This window comes from Mastomys coucha, unplaced genomic scaffold (genome assembly GCF_008632895.1).
Source record: "Mastomys coucha isolate ucsf_1 unplaced genomic scaffold, UCSF_Mcou_1 pScaffold13, whole genome shotgun sequence".
Lineage (NCBI taxonomy): Eukaryota > Metazoa > Chordata > Mammalia > Rodentia > Muridae > Mastomys > Mastomys coucha.
The window spans coordinates 55,109,089-55,123,523 of record NW_022196895.1 but is presented as its reverse complement, the minus strand read 5'-3'; the positions used below and the strand labels follow the sequence as shown (position 1 = coordinate 55,123,523).

At 39.5% G+C, this 14,435-nt stretch overlaps 1 protein-coding gene and 1 pseudogene across 1 annotated transcript in view; one reads left to right on the top strand and one right to left on the bottom strand.

Annotated features, from left to right (window-relative positions):
- Positions 1 to 14,435, bottom strand: part of Chsy3 (chondroitin sulfate synthase 3) — a 239,981-nt gene that overhangs the window by 88,333 nt on the left and 137,213 nt on the right. The window lies entirely within an intron of this gene.
- LOC116087770 overlaps positions 12,255 to 14,435 on the top strand; it is a 70,014-nt pseudogene continuing 67,833 nt past the window's right edge.

The window sequence follows — 14,435 nt, the reverse complement described above, 5'->3', positions numbered from 1 at the left end:
TTCTTTGAATGTTTGAAATAAGAATTTCTTAAGTGGTCTATAGTTCAGGATCACCTAATAAGGATAAATAAAGGAAATACCTGCCCTTTCTTCTACTTTCCTATGTGGTGCAAGAGATCAGTTCCTACTTGGACAGTGTATTGGAAACTTGCCTAAGACCAATAAAAGGCCTGTCATTATGCAGCCCTACAAGGACCTTACTGGATGTGCAGTACAAAGGGTTCATACAGAGGGCTACTGAATTTTTACATGCAGTATGCCCATTTTTATCATTAGAAAATATATAGTGACAATCCAGTGTGAGGTAGAAGGCAATGGCTATCATAACATTAAAGGAAGAGAGTAGATGTGTAGGAAAATAGGTAGTAAAACATTAAAATAATTTGCAATTATCACAGGGGTATATTGGATTTTTTCTGTGTCAAAATAGCAATTCCCAAGAGTGTGTTTCTGGAGTACTGCCAGGGTTGCAAAAGCAGAGGTGAGTATGAACTTCATTTGGAGAAGACGTTCTTTACTTAAAGAATAACCAACCAGAGAAAGTATTACTCAAAGATAGACTTTATTATCCTGTTGGGATAGTTACTGGGCAACTCTATGCAACCTACTATATCTCTCACGAATTCCTTTCTGTGTCAAATAGGCCACATAATGAATGACCATCAAAGTTGCTCTAGGAAATTCCAAATATAGGGTGCTAGGAACCATCTAAAATTAAGAGGTTTGCAGTAGTCACTAGAGCAGTCATCATGCTTCTACATACTTTCTTGGTCAGTAAGAAAAAGTCTGCTTTAATAGAAATCATAGTTTTAATATTTATAATCATGACTAAAAATAGCCATCCCTTCAAAGAGCACAGTGTGATAAGACCAGCCAGGTAGAGTAAACAGTGCATTGCTTCACAAACTGCTGATGCATCTACATTTTCCTTTGTGTCTGACACTCATAGGCTCTGGATGTTTTCACAATGCTTATTTGTGTCTTCCTCAATACTGGTTACTTTTTAGAGAGATTTCAGATATCAGCCTTAAGAAAATCTTTTAGATAGTCTGAGGTACTTAAAGTATTCTCTCACCCCAAATGGGACAACTTCATAAACTATGTCTCCGGATATACATACATATGTGTAATTATAAAGAAACAAAGTTGTGTGGTTTTGTGTGTGGATTCTGTGTGGATTTTTCATAAATATTCAGTGTTATTTAAAACCACAATGTTAGATATAGAAAACCTCCCTTTATGTTTTTGGTCAGGGCAGTCCAAAAGACCCCTTCTCCCAAAGTATAAGCGGGTATTTCTGACTGTGGTTGCCTCCAGGAGACTGAAGGCAAAATCTATTGCTGAAGACAGCATACACTTTGGACACAGGACTTAGAAAAGTAGAGTTGGAATCAATCTGGGAGACTCGTCCTTGACAACTAGCTCTGAATATGCCAGAAGGAGTTATGCAAACTTCCAAGGAGAAAAGCAGTCAATGTCCCTATGCAGCTTTAATGCCTATGAGCGACAATGACTGGAATGGCAAGACATCCTGAAAGGTGCAATAGTAGGGGTAACCGCCAACAGTCTATTTGAACTAAAGGAAGAATGTCCATGCCTCTTCCTGTACACCTAGATAATTATCCATGGCTGCTGAGCTCTAGCACCCTAAAGGAGAACTTACAACTGTCATTTTACCAAGCCATTATCAAGATAATTGAGTCATGGTTGCACCATTGGTCATAAATTCTTAAGACAGTCATCACTCTAGTTTACAGGCTCCCCGGATGAATTGGAGCATTGATTTTTTTTTCTACCCTTGGCAGTTTGCATGCTATTCTGATACTGTGAGAGCCAGTCCTTAGGCAGGAGGGTTCCAGGTAGATCCAACTCTATCTCTCCTAGTCCTGTGTCTAAAGAGTGTGGTGTTTTCAGTAGTAGTATCCTAACCTTCAAGTTTTCGGATGGAAAAGAGGTTAACAACAATAGCCTATCTTGTTTTTAGCATACCTTGGATGCCATAACCTGCAACAAAAAGAATATATGTACATTTCAGTCCTTCAAGGAATCAGAACACTGGATTTTAGCAATAACTGAGTGGTGGTTTCCTTCAGCCTATCTTTCTAGGCCTGTCATATCAGGTGGAATATTAAATATCACTATAGTTGGGGTCTCAGGTCACGTATATGTTGAAGCAACAGATGGGCTTGGTGAATTTCTTCATCTATGGCTTACTATGATGACAGGCCTGCCAAAAACATTATGCATTTTGACATGTATAACTTGGATTCATCTCCCAAACTACTGTTTTTGTAGTGTGACAAAATGAGGTAGGGTAGAAGATAACCACCTTTTCATGTCACCCAGAAAAATCAGGTGCATTTCAGTGTGTTGAGGGTCTGAGCATAGCTACAGAGTGGCCAGAGACAAAAGAGAAAACACTGTGGGTCTTCATGTGGCTCTGATAGATTTCTATCAATGCTGATAGGGCAGAGTACAAAACTGATGGACAAGAACCAGTCACTGCTTGGGGCTATTCAGTAGAACATCTGCTTAGGATTCGTTTCTAGAGAGTACCAATTGCCTTTTCTATTAGTTGATAAGAGAAAGAGTTAGTAAAGTAGGAACTTTCACCATAATGTGATCTCATTTTAAACTCAAGGCTAGTTAACCACATGATATATGAGGTCTAGATGTCCCACCTAAGTCAACAAATAGGCTGCTGCCAATGGATTTTTTTTTTATAAAAATCTTCATAATATACAATAATCCTTTTAAAAAATTAAAAATGCTATTTCCTGATATTTAAGTACTTATTACTAGAGAGGATAGTCATTTGTCATGGTTCCTGTACCAGGGACTATTTTATCATATAATAATCATATGAACCTTTGAATTAAATTGTCTTTCTTAATTCTACAAATGCACATGGAAATTTAAGAAGTGCTGTTTAATTTGTTTGTGTATCTTTTCCTTCCCCAGCAATTTATGTCCATGTTCTTATTTTACACAATGGTATGAAGGTCTAAAGATAGCTTGTTGGCCTGATCCTGTTACCCAACATGTAAGCTATTCACAGCTATTTTGCAGATAAAGCAATGGATACTTTAAATTCTGCCCAGATTCTCTCTTACTTTATTTCAAGAGTAATTCTCTTTACTAAGCAGGAGTTCCAATTCATTTGTTTATACTTAGTATCCCAAAGACACAACTGAAAACAAGATGCTACTTTGGGACAAAAAAATACAGATATTCATTTCTTTCAAGCAGAAGACATTGGGATAATTATATGCTAAAAAGTACTGAATCATGGTCTGACAGGAGAAAAGCAAAACCCTATATAATTAAACATAAGAAAAGCAAGAAATGGTTTTAAGTTCGGAAACAGCTAATCTGCAGTAGGTGGCATCAGTCCAGACACAGTTCTGGTAAACAGGAATTACAACACTTCACAAACAGAACATCTCCAATTATAAAGAAAGTTAGGCAGATCTGAAATTCGAGGAAGTTCCCATGTGTCAGACAGATAGCATTTAGTCGGCTGTGCCAACAGAATGCTATAAATAGCACATCTGCTCACTTGTCGCATAAGCAAATGAATGTAAGTCCACCTCTAAGATTTTTAGCACCCCTGAAGAGGGGAAGTGATTTCTAATTAAATGATCTCTTCCTCCTCTCCTTCATTGCTCTCACACTAATGAGTGTAACACTTGAACAGGAACAACTTAGTACCCTGGGTGTTTGAATAAACAAACTGTGTGCATGAAAGTCTACGCACGTTGGCTATAACAACTCAAAGGAGAATGGGGAGAGAGTAATATAGTATGTTATAAATCCTCCAGAGTTTGAAGAGTGTGTAGACTGGTATTGCCTCATGGCTAGAAATGGTGAAGTCCCCCAGAGCTATGCAAAATTCTGCAGGGTGAGGGAACAAAATAATGGGATGAGAGGAAAGGGACTGAATGGGGACCTTTGAGGAATGAAGTCAGTTTTGCCTTCCTAAATGTGACCGCATCCATGTAAATGACATCAGGAGAGACTGTTGGGGAGACGGGATTTCCAGAGAGTGTGTTATATGGTATTTAGCGAGTGTGCCTCCAGTGTGAAGAGCCTGGAACAACAACAGTAAAATCTCACAGCAGACAGAAAATCTACCGAGATGTCCAACTCACAGAAAGCACCAAGACCACCACAGGGCAACTCATTCCTGTTATCTCATTTTGGCTTTTCAAACCCTCCAAAGCAGAAGCAACATGGGAGAAGAGGAGAGAGGGGGCTAAAGCCAGGGCTGCCCGAGGCAGAAGACATAACTTCTCATTTAGAAAGACACTGAAAATGTCAATAGTAACACTTGGAGAGTAGATAGAAGTCCTGAGAATTTAATAGATTTTTAGCCAGAAGCACAAAGGCTAAATAATGGAATGAAAGTATAAAAGTGTGTGTGTGTGTGTGTGTGTGTGTGTGTGAGAGAGAGAGAGAGAGAGAGAGAGAGAGAGAGAGAGAGAGAGAGAGAGAGAGAGAGAGAGAGAGAGAGAGAGAGAGAGAGAGAGAGAGAGAGAGAGAGAGAGAGAGAGAAAGAGAGAGAGAGAGAGAGAGAGCTGCACTGTTGTGTTCAGGAGGTTCAATAAATCACAACTGTATTTTCACATTGAAGTGTAAATACTGGATGAATGGCTTCATTAGTCCCCATGTTACCTGGGAACATGCCAGCAGGAATAAGCTTCCACTTCCCTTGTCATCAGGACTTCATCAGTACCAATTTAGAGGGCTGTATGTTTCACTTCTTTGTCGGTCTACATATATCCACACAAAGATAAAGGCTTACAATTCATACACATTACCATAGAGAATCTTATTTTCTGTACATTAACATGTATAATGAAATCAAGGTCAGGAAAAACCTGTTAACCTCGCAGCTGCTCTGTTGAGTCTGTCCAATGAACCCGACTTTCCCATCACAAATAGATCAAATGCTGAACATCCACGTCAGAATTAACCAAATGGATATATTATTGTATAATATAAAAATTAAGACTATTGATTAGTAAATGAGTAAGACCCACTTAAAAGTGTCATTATTTTCTCTGCTGACCACTTTATATTTAATCCATTAAAAATGAGATTTTGTTGTTGAGCAAAATAACTCTATGTCAATCAAGAGGAATTACTCTAATTTTTAAAAGCCTACACAATCATAGACTGTTTCGTTATGACATCAGTTTAATTAATTTTCATCTTTTTGTTATATTTTCAAAGCTACAAAGATTAAATGTGTATGCATTTATAAAAACAGTATGTTTCATATTTTTCTATTCAAACATTTTTAAAAATCTTACAATATTGACAAACAATTGGTAGAACATAGAGCAATGTTTTAATGCAAGTATATATTGGGAACTGCCAAAAATGTAAATTAGCATATTTATTACCTCAAACATTTTTCATTCTGAAATCTCTAAGCTTGTTTGAAATATTCCCAATCATAGCCTCTACTTAAAAGTTTGGAATAAGTATTTTCTCATCTGTTGAAAACAGTTAATTTTCTGTATTTTATAATGTAAAAAACATAGTTACAAACTCTAGAGCTTGCCTCATTGAAGACATTCTAAGCATAGCATCAACTCTCTTAAAACAACAACAGAATATGCTTCTGAACACAGACAGGTTTTTAAAGATAGATTACATTGACGAGTTTAATATTAATTGTATGGCTACAGAAAAGCAAAAAAAAAAAAAAAAAAAAAAAAAAAAAAAAAAAGAGATACCCTGGAGTGGACAGAAGGGCTACTTATTAACATCAATATTCACTTCTGTTTAGACGGAGAAAAATTGCTGTCATGCCACTTCCCACACATAAACAAAAATAATGAGGCAAGAAATATAAAAAAAATTAATGTGAATCTGCTTATGAAAAGGTCAAAAATACATATTTAAAGATGTGTGGGTTATTTCCAAATGGGAAAAAGATCAGATAAACAAAAATAAAACTCCCAGATATTTTTATTATAATGACCTTGAACCATAATACATTTTCCTGGAATTTATGATTGAATATTCCAATAATTCATATAAATATTTAAATGCACTTTAGAAATATGCATTGGCAAAAATTGTTAAGATGAAAATGCATATAAAGAAGTTAACCATTGATTATCAATTCATTTTTTTCAAAATAGTCATTTTCATTATTTCTTTAATAATGACAGATATAGTGCATATATATGTAATAACTCAAATTGGCTTTAACATTTCTCTTGTAATATTCATGCCTCAGTAATGAAACTTCCTTATAAAAATCAGACTGTCAGCCTTGGGGCAGTAGAAATGAGTTTTTAGAAAGAGGAAAGATAGAATGTGTTTTCTTATGCATACATTGCCATAAAATGTTAATGGGGCAGAGATATGTTTTTAAATTACATAGGAGGAGCCTATAAGACAGCTAAGTAGGTAAAGGTACTTGCCACTAAGGTTGATGACCTGACTTAGATCTCTGAAGTGGACATTGTAGACAGAGAGAACTGACTGCTACAAGCTGGCTTCTGACCTCCACGGACTAAAAACTGTGTTAACTTTACAGCTGATTAAATGTGTACCTCTCAGAAGTAAAATAAAATAATCTAAAGGAAACCACATTAGTAATTTTGAGTCACAGAAGTCACTTGTACTATGAAAGAGAAATAGTCTCATTTGAGGAGAAGATGGGAAGGTGAGAAGGTATGCTTTTATATGGCATTCAACAAGATCTTACTACATCTGTCAGAACATTCAGTGGGAACTTACAACATTACTGTCACCTCTGTTTCGATCTTAACACAATTCACCTTTGGAAAAATTCTTCAATACCTCAGGAGAAGTCTTGTTGCACAGGCATGGCTGGGGAATTAAATACGCCTATTCCTTTAACTGAGAAATTGCTTATCATGTATTCCCTGAAGTAAATTTTTATAAAGAAATGCAATTAAAACAGGTCTAGACGCCTGCTTATCTTATTCCATGTCCATTCAGCCATATGTGGTGTTTGTGTGTGTGTGTGTGTGTGTGTGTGTGTGTGTATAATGAAAAATGACATGTTTAATCAGGAAATAGTCATTAAAAAAAAATCTGTGGAGCAGTGGTCTGTTCAGGCTCAGTTGAGTAATTGGCCTTGAGCTCTGGAGCCTCAGTGGGCAGTTTCTGCTTGCAGGGGGGTGGAAGGAGCTCAGCTATAACTCCTGAGTCTTTGGCTCCTGTTTCAGTCACAATCCCTCACAGCTGCCCCTGCAGGCAGGAGATGTGTGCTCTATCAGACCTACAATACCCCAAGCTCCCAGCATTCTAGCTGGACCCTACCCCCAGTTACTGACCATAGCCAGGCATGCCTCACCCTAAAGACAGATAGGCATGCCCCTACAATATAAGGGGTGGTTTGTCCCCTCCTTCCTCTCTTGCCCTCTTCCTCTCTCTCTTGCTCTTTGTTCCTCTCATGCCCTCTTTCCTCTCTTGCTCTTTGCTCTTCTCTTGCCTTCTTCCTCTCTTTTCCTGCTCTTTGTTCTCTTCTCTTGCCTTCTTGCTCTCTTGCTTTCTTTTCTTTCCTTTCTTTCTCTTTCTCTTCTTCTTTTCTCCTCTCCTTCCTGTCCTTTCCATCTCTCTAATTGACCGGACTATTTTCTCTTTCCTATAATAAAATATCTCATTTATACATTGCCTCCTTATTGACTAATGTGCCCTGCTGCAGGCTTCAGCAGGAGAGAGAGAGAGAACCTCAGCCATCGGCCTTAGCAGCAAGCTGCCCAGGCCACACCATGCTACAACACCCATCAGGCAAAGATTTTGGCAAGGTGTGTGTGTGTGTGTGGGTATGCATGTGCATGCGTAGATTAGACATTCATATCAGCTATCTACTACTGTCCACTTAATTTTTTTAGAAAAGATCTCTCATTGAACTTGATTCAGCCAGTTAGCTGGGCAGCAAGCCCCAGAGAGCTTCCTTCCATTTCTGCTTCTTCATTGATAGGATTATAGGCTAGCTGCCTCTCCAGGCTTTTATGTGAGGGATGGAGATTTACACTCAGGAGGTCATACTTATGCAGCATACACTTTACCTTACTGACTTAGCTATCTCTCTAACTCCCTGATAGATTTTTTTTCAAACCAAGGGATTAACACTAATGGAATTTATACAGATAAGCTTTTATAACAATAAAGAAAAGCAGGATAAAGCATTAAGAAAAATATTTTATTAGTTCAAATCCATCATTTGCAACAAATTACATACTGTGACTTGGATTTCTTGGCTGTAGAAAAAAAGTAGAAACTTTTTCTCAAACTTGTCATTATCGAGACTCCATTATATAAATCTTCTATATAGAATACCTGCTTCTGAAAAGTTATGAATTCCATGCAATTATCAGTAAGCTACTATTCTTCATTCAAAGTTCTTTTTATAGAACACATGAGTAAAAGGTCATCAATCTGTTCCAGAGTTTTGGTAGGTTTTAATTGGAATTCTCCATCATAGTAATTCAACACACCTTTCACTGGGGATGATAAATGCTCATAAATAGTTTATAAAAAGAAAAGCAAACATATTAAGGTTAGCATGCCATGACTTTCTGATTGTGTTATTTGCCATGGTTTACATTAAGGAATTAGATAATTGCATTCACATTCCTAGATCTTATCATATTATTCTAAGAAAAAGGTCAATATACTATGAACAAAAATAACACATTTATTATAAAATACTGTCTTACAGCAATACACTGCGAGGGAAAAAATCTAGTAGACTTCATCTGACTTCCCACAGCAACCAGCCCTTACATTTAAATATCCTGCATTGTCCATTGAGAAGAGGTGGCCTAAGCTCAGGCACAGTGCTAATGATGGACAGAACAGGAGTGTTGAAACAAGAAGCCCATTGAGAAGTTCTGGTCACACATAGATTGAGTTCATGCTGCAGTTAAAGCATGTGCTGGTGCCTCAACTTACTGAGCAAGGAAAGGCTTCATTGGTCAAGTGCAGTATCTTGTAAGACTCTGTCATGTGACAGAGCTCTAGAGAGAAGTAAGAAGTAAAGACATAGGCTGAGAACTTGAAACTGAGAGCTCACTTATTTTATAGTCTTCATTTTAAAAGACAGCTGCACAGAGAACCAGAGACAACTTCATTCTGTCCACACATACAGCAAACTGATGGAATTCAACACAGCTTGCATAAATAGCTGCCTGACATATGGTAGAGGATACAAGGAACAAGAAATGCAAGTGTGTGGGTATATATGTACATACCCTTATACATATATGCATGAATATACACGCACAGGAGTATTTCTTAAGGGCTAAAGGTACTTTGCTGAGAAAGGCTAGCTCTAAGTTTAATGGGAAACACTAATGTTAAGAACTCATAGAGCATGTTGATTGCTAGGTCAGAGGAAATTGTCATGTTTCAAATACCCACAGTAAAGAGCCAACCAACCCCTTTGCTTTTTCTATGGATTTTAAAAAGCACATAAAGATAAGTAGTCAAGACCATCACAAACCTGCCAAGGACTTTATAGTTTCATATTTTCTTCCAACAGCCCTAAAGATAATAGGTACAATATGCTTGAAGTCAGGGGGATGGTTAACAGTCACTATTCTAGCACGACTCTGTAAAAATTCTCTGTTCTTAAGCACCATCCTATTCTAATTTTTCCTAAGTCTACTTTCTATAAAAACCCAGCTCCAGTCTATGCAATAAAGAAACCAACAAAATCATAAATGAAGTAGAAATAATACTTGATGTACAATTCAACAAAACAATATGTTGCTGGTTTCTACATACACATATATTTTAGAGTTTATCCAAATGCTAAAACTTCAAAAGTATCAAACTTGGAAATAAGAGTTTTGTCATGATACTTTCCTTTGAGTCTTTCAAAAAGGAAATTTTCCATTTAAGAAAATGCATTCATAAGTGTCTAAGTTAGATTTGAAAGGAAATGTTCTCCTCAGAAGTGACAGCCACACCCAGGCTTCAATGTCTACAGAAACAGTTTCTTACCTCAGCTTTGGGTCCTGTGCTCCCTACAGCTGACATCCTGGCTGGGGATGTGGCAGAAGGGCTATTGTCATGGGTCTCAGAGACAAACAATGAGGTACAAAGAATGGTGTTCTGCCCCAGACATAAACAGCTCTTCATATTCAGATACAGCCTTTCCTCTGATGTTTGCAGGAATCTTTAACAAACATAATCCCATCAATCTTCATAATAACCTTGAAAGGAGACAAAATCTCTGCACTTAATGTCCTGCTTTGATGATTATAGCATATTGGACAATGAGCCCAGAAGGATGATGAGGAAAGAGAGAAGAGACGGGGAATAGCAGATAGGGACGGGGCATAGCTTGGTGAATTCCACGTTTATTCTCTGCAGTTCTGTGTGGTCTCACAACAGATATGGATAAGTTCTACAGTTGTCTGTCTTCCCTTCCTCTCTGAACTTCAGAAAGATGAGTAAAGCTAAGAAGCTAGCCTATACAGCATCAATAGAAGCTGTCTACTGTGTTTTGTATTTTTTGTTTGTTAGCATCATCTAGCTATCCTATGGTCTTCAGTGTATTGTTTCAGTTAGAACAACTGGAGTCAGCAATGCATTGACTAAGTAGAGCAGTGAATCTAAATTGTAACTGTGTTTTCTGAATACTTGATACAAATCCAAGTGAGCATCAGTGGACAATCAAGCTGACTTGCAAACAACAAAAGGTGCCAAAGATAGCCTCAGAAAAGAATTATTGTATTCTTGGGGTGACCACATTCCACAAGCTGGGATGGCTGCAAAGAGACCACAGTCCATGTGCCCCAAGTCCTCTTCTGGAACAAATAGACATGTGCATGGTGTAATGATATCACAGTGTTGCACGGATGTAGACTTTATAGAAACCAAGTTTTGTGTTCTGAATTTGCCAGGTTGCCAGAGAAGAGTTTGCTATTCAGAAGACCAGGACTCATCTGTGGACAGAAGTTGATGATGGCCTCCAACATCACATATTTAGGATCTAGAATCAGACAGCCTTCTTTAAGATCCTGCAAGAAACACTTACAAATAATTCCAACTTCTATGACTTATTGATGGTCTCTAAATTTCAGTTTTCTCACTCATAAATGGGAATAATACTTCAGCATGTCATGTGGAGACCAAATATACACAATTTGCTTGGCTTTATGACTGACAGAATAGGTATTCAATAGATGACTGTTCTAAGAATGTGTTCACATTTTTGCTTTCTTTAGACATGGTTTTCCTAGGGGAATTTCTATTGGTTACATACAGTAACGCTTATAAATTTTTTTCCAATGTACATTTTAGCATTATATGTACATACAAACACAAACACACATTAAAAATAGTTAGGTAGACTTATTAAGTAGGGTAGAAGGTATCTACTTTTGCTCACAATTTCAGGTTGCAGTCAATAACTGTGAAGTTAAGATGGCAGATAGTCACACCCATAGTCAAGAGAAAAGAGTATATCCATGAATGATTTTATTGGGGAAATAAAGGTGTGGAAGAGACTCTGTCCCATCAGAGCTCGGGGAGACTGGATGGACAGATGTGGGAGACTGCTGCATGACCCCACAGAACCATCACAGGATGGGTGTCAGGTCCTGTGAGGCTACCAGACCCTGCTCTGGGGGGTGGGGAAGTGCAGTCACAGAAGAACTGAGAACAAAGTGGGGACCCCCAGGGTGGTTCAGTCCACCCCAGGCTAAGGGAGAAGGGGCAGAGGGAGAGGCGCTGAGTGGTTTCCACAAGGGTGAGAGTCCTTGATCCAGTCTGGCAGCTGGAAATGCTGGGAGGCCTTGCTGTGGGAGATTAGACATGGCTCTTTAGGGAAAGGCCTGTTTCATCGCTCCATCACGGCGAGTCTAGATGAAAGGAGGCAGTCCATGGTTTTAGAGCTTTATTGTAGAAAACAGAGAGGGGGAGGGAGGGAGGGAGGAGGGGTAGGGGTAGGAGAAGGGGAGAGGGAGAGGGAGAGGGAGAGGGAGTAGAAAAGTAGAAGCTGGCCATGGCCACATGGAGAGATGGGGGAAAGGGAAGGGGAGAAGGAGATGGAGAGGTGAGAGTAAGAGCAAGAGCTTAAGAGAGAGAGGAGAGATTAAGCAGCCCCTTTTATAGTGGGCTGGGCTATCTTGCTGTTTCCAGGTAACTATGGGACAGGGCATACTTGGCTATGGTCAGTTAAATGGGGATAGAGTCCAGACAGAATACCAGGAACTTGAGGCATTGCCTACGTAACTGATAGCCACAGGATTATGGAGTTGAAGGCTCATGGTGTCAGCAACCTTATGTCTGGGAGCGTGGCTTACAGTTCCGTCCCTTTTAGAATTTTCTACTGGGTCTCCAGAGTAAGCCTTGCTCAATCAGAACACAGACTGACTTTCATGGTCCCACATGATTATACTCAATTCCCTCTTCTATTCACAAACAGTTTAGGATACCCTACCTTGGGAATGGTTTCACCCTCAATGGGTAGGTTTCCTTTTCTCACAAAAGGTAATCAAGATAATCCTAAAAGACATATTCACAGGCTGATGCAGACAATCATTTATGATTTTCTCTCCCAGGAGACTCTACACTCTACCAAATTGAATTGAAATAAGCCATCATACCACTTTGGACCTCCTTGTATCTAAAATACAACATGCCCTGAAGTCCAATTATACGGCCATGGTTAGCACCAATATTTAAGTATGACTTTAAGTCTATCTTGTCATGTTGGTTGTTGCTGCCATTCAACGGTGTCACAGCTGGGTACCACTTCTCCTCTTCTCCCTCTCTTGGCAGCTTGCATAGTAATTTCTAGTACCATGGAAGTTGGACTACAAGGGGAAACCTTCAAGGAGGAAGCTTTCAAGTTAGATCTAGCTTAAATAACTCCAACTCTTTGTCCTAAGAGTATGGTGTCTTCAGCAACAGGGAGGTACCTTCAAGCTCTGAAGGTAACTAAAGGCAACAGCAATAGCTTATGATATTGTCATTTCAACATTAATGGAGTCATTTCAATCACCCCGACCAACCATTCAAAAGGAGGTTCTTGTGCATTTGTTAAACTAGGGTTCAGATGAAGGTCATTGTTTGCTCAAGTGACATAAGCTTTTCGACATATACATTCATAAATATACTTACATATATTGCATATAATTTCAGGGAAATATAAATTAATATGATTCCTTGAAGCTTTATCAGACAACCTTGGTGTTATTTGTCTCTCACTTCTCTTCTCCTGTATTGACCTCCACCTTCTCCCAAGACCTCCAGCACTCTCCAAAGATCTCCTGTATTCTCCACAGAACTCCAGTATTCTCCACAGAACTCCACCCCTCTCCACAGAACTCCACCCCTCTCCACAGAACTCCAGCCCTCTCCACAGAACTCTAGCCCTCTCCACAGAACTCCAGCCCTCTCCACAGAACTCCAGTCCTCTCCACAGAACTCCAGCCCTCTCCACAGAACTCCAGTCCTCTCCACAGAACTCTAACCCTCTCCACAGAACTCCAGCCCTCTCCACAGAACTCTAACCCTCTCTACAGAACCCCAGCCCTCTCCACAGAACTCCAGCCCTCTTCACAGTACTCCACTTCTCTCCACAGAACTCCAGCCCTCTCCACAGAACTCCAGCCCTCTCCACAGAACTCCAGCCCTCTCCACAGAACTCCAGCCCTCTCCACAGAACTCCAGTCCTCTCCACAGAACTCCAGTCCTCTCCACAGAACTCCAGCCCTCTCCACAGAACTCCAGCCCTCTCCACAGAACTCTAGCCATCTCCACAGAACTCTAACCCTCTCCACAGTACTCCAGCAATCTCCACAGAACTCCAGCCCTCTCCACAGAACTCCAGCCCTCTCCACAGAACTCCAGCCCTCTCCACAGAACTCCAGTCCTCTCCACAGAACTCCAGTCCTCTCCACAGAACTCCAGTCCTCTCCACAGAACTCCAGCCCTCTCCACAGAACTTCAGCCCTCTCCACAGAACTCCAGCCATCTCCACAGAACTCCAGCCCTCTCCATAGAACTCCAGAATTCTCTACAAAACTCCAGCCCTCTCTCCAGTTGGGTCCTCCTCTTCATTTTTCTACTTCCCTTCATAACACCCGTGCTCTGCTTTTTCTTTCTCAATCTTCCAACCAGCATGTCCACTTTATATTTTCCTGTGGTTATTACATATCATATACTTATATCTGAAAATCTGGCATTACAGAAACAGATGAGAGAGAACATGTGGCCTCTCATTAGAAGATTCGTGCTTATTAATAGAAACCCATCCAACTTCTGAGGGCTAATATGGCCATGAATCATAGAAGAGATTCTACTACGGCCACTTTGCCAGCCCTTCATAATTCTAAATATGCTCTAAATCTTATCCTTATCTCCACAGAACTCCAGCCCTCTCCACAGAACTCCAGCCCTCTCCACAGAACTCCAGCCCTCTCCAC